At 25.9% G+C, this 3,056-nt stretch overlaps 1 protein-coding gene across 1 annotated transcript in view; it reads right to left on the reverse strand.

Annotated features, from left to right (window-relative positions):
• LOC108752514 (protein NPC2 homolog) overlaps positions 1 to 3,056 on the reverse strand; it is a 10,481-nt gene that overhangs the window by 6,453 nt on the left and 972 nt on the right. The gene's annotated exons all lie outside the window — the stretch shown is intronic.

Here is a 3,056-nt window from a genome sequence, read left to right on the forward strand (position 1 = left end):
TATACTAGACAAATATATATACATATTAAATAAATTTAAAAAGTAGGCTGCTCTTTCATTTTATAATGATTGGGTTATATTCAATTTTATTTATATAAATTAATAAATTAAAAATTTCCAAGAGAAATAATTAAAATAATAAAATTAATTAAATTTTGTAATTATAAAACAAGTTTAGTAACAAAATATTAGATAATAAAATTTTTTAAATTTTAATTATATTCACTAACAAAATTTCATTAAATTTTATTATAATTTCTAGTAGACGAAATCCTTATATAAAATACTTTTTATTAGATAATAATATTATACTTGTGTAGATGGCACCAATACATTTCGAACTTTGTCCCGCATATTTTGTTATCTCTGATGATAACTCAATTCTCATATAAAATAAACTTAAAAGGTAAGAGTTAGCATTTATTTCTCAAGTTAACGATATGCGTCACACACATCATTAAATTCTTCAGATGAAATGCATTTACATCATGAACTGATAACATAATCGGATTTTCACAATAACAAACAAAACGCGGCACGCCTTAGTCATGAAAAATGATATATTTAATAAAAACTTGTTGCATATTAATAGTAAGAGATTCTCTTGTTGTTATAATAATGCTTAATATGCAATAAATTTTTCTTTCAAAATAAATTAGCTACCTACTAAAAAATACTAACGTTACATTAATATTATAATTTTCTATTCAATATAAATGTAATATTGTACACAACAATTACATTGTTGAGTCGGAAATTATAACATTCGTGTAATATTACTATGTACTTTCAGCGTACCACGGGTATTCATATTTCCTTTCAAAATAAAACAAGTGAAATATAAGGAATATAAAATAGAAATACAAAGTAAATATTGCAAAGAAAAACTGCATTATAACTATATTTTTAATGTGAAATAGAAATAACAATGAATAGCGCAATGTGTGTCATCGTTATTATTTCGCTATAATTATGAAGTTTATTTAAATGAAGTTTATTTAAACAGCATGCATATATTGGGTGGTCCGGAAAGTCCGTGCGGATATTACAATGAAAAATTGTATATACGATACCTTCGTCAAAAATGAACGAAATTTAAATTTAAAAAAAGGGTTTTAAAGCTTGAAATCTCTACATTTAAAAGCTTATCACATTTTTTAAGTTTATATGAGTTTGATAATTTTTACATACCAAAAACTACGAGCTGAAAAAGATAAAAAATTTTCTTTTCACTTTGGGGGTCTCTCACGTGCCCAAAAAAAATTTACGAAAATTTTCGACTACCCATCGTGAAAACTTAAAGCTTTCCCTACAAAATCATTTTTTAAAAATGTTCCTATAATTTTTTGTTTCTGAGTTATTCGCGAGTTAAGTAAAGAAGCATTCTGATTTCGATTGCTCATAACTCCGATAAAAATCATCATATCGCAATTTAAAAAACAGATTCTTAAAGCTGAAACTTTGCTCTAGCGAATGATATAATCGTAACGAAAATTTCGCAACAAATAAAAAAACTTTTGAAAAATCAATGAAAAAATCCGCACGGACTTTCCGGACCACCCAATAAAAAGCGTTTATAATAAATACGATAATAAATGCGTTTACCACGCATAATAAATATCTTTTAACATCAAAGAAAAGCATATAAAAAATTTTAAATATTATACACGCAAATCTATTATACTGTTGAAACCTGAACTGACTGAAATTAGATCTACTTGGCTTTCTTAAACACATATACATTACACCTTCCTGCGCGCTATCTGCGACGGATGCTTCTAGGAAGACAAACAAAGAAAAAATAAATTTTAGAAAGTGTCACTAATGTCCATTTTTATCAATGAAGATAAATTTTAATCTGAGTTTGTCTTACTTTTTATCTTTTTCTAGTTTTAAAAACAAGATAAAGAGTAAGTTAAACCGCGATTAAAATTAATCTACATTAGTATAAATAAACATAAAAATAATATTTTCTTCCTTTGTTACAATAGATTCTTATCCTTTTCCGGCATTTCTTAAAACAAACGGAGCATTCCTTTTAAAACATGCCTCCCTTTTAATATCTTGGATCGAACTCTCTTTTATAATTTTTAATACTTCATATACTATTTTTAATAATATGTATCCATATGGCATAATAAATCTTTAAAGATTCAGCACTTTTTTAGCAATACCTATTATCATCTTTACAATTAACAATATTTATGTCAATTAATTTAACTTTGCATGTTATACTTGTTATAATTATAGTTTCAGCTTTCTATCAAAAGGAATTAATTAAAAAGTAATCGAATTTAGCCTCACAAGTGTAAATAAAAGGAATAGTGGTTTTTTAATGATTTTTTTATCTCCTGGGTATGATATGTTATTAAAAAGTGGCATTTGGGGAATATCTCGAAAATTGAGCCAAATTTTAAAATTGTATATCATATTCGTGCTCAATTTTTGGGATATTTTCCAAACGCCACAAATTTTTAAATTCGATCAAAATCTACAAAAAATACTGTTCTTTTCAAAGTTGGTAACGTTACCTCATAAAAATAACTCGTTACCGTTCTTTTTCCAAAAAGTAACTCGTTATCATTACTCATTATTGATTTGTGAAAAGAATTCGTTTATATCGTTACTCAACATACAACGAGTCACTATTTTTTCATTACTTTTTTTTACACTAATAAATTATAGCGTTTTTTATTGGCACCTCAGAGCATATTAAAATCGTTATACACTACTCTAATCTGAATGTAAAAATGAGATATATCTCAATAATATCTCTATAATATCTCAATTGATAAAATGTGCAAAGTATATTTTATCAAATAACATAATAAAAGGTATTGAGAATTTTGCGGTTTTTTTTTAACTCGTTCCTATATTTTTCTTGAACATACATATTTACGTCGATTTGTGTGCAACGCTTGAAAGTGCACTAAGGTCGTACTAGTTCTGTCACTGAAAAACGCTAGATATGCAGATTTTTGCAGTAAACATTCTGAAGAGAAGTTAGAATTTCATCTTTTAGTAGAGAAATAAAACTCAAAAGCTGATAAATATAC

The sequence above is a fragment of the Trachymyrmex septentrionalis genome, unplaced genomic scaffold (genome assembly GCF_001594115.1).
Source record: "Trachymyrmex septentrionalis isolate Tsep2-gDNA-1 unplaced genomic scaffold, Tsep1.0 scaffold60, whole genome shotgun sequence".
Lineage (NCBI taxonomy): Eukaryota > Metazoa > Arthropoda > Insecta > Hymenoptera > Formicidae > Trachymyrmex > Trachymyrmex septentrionalis.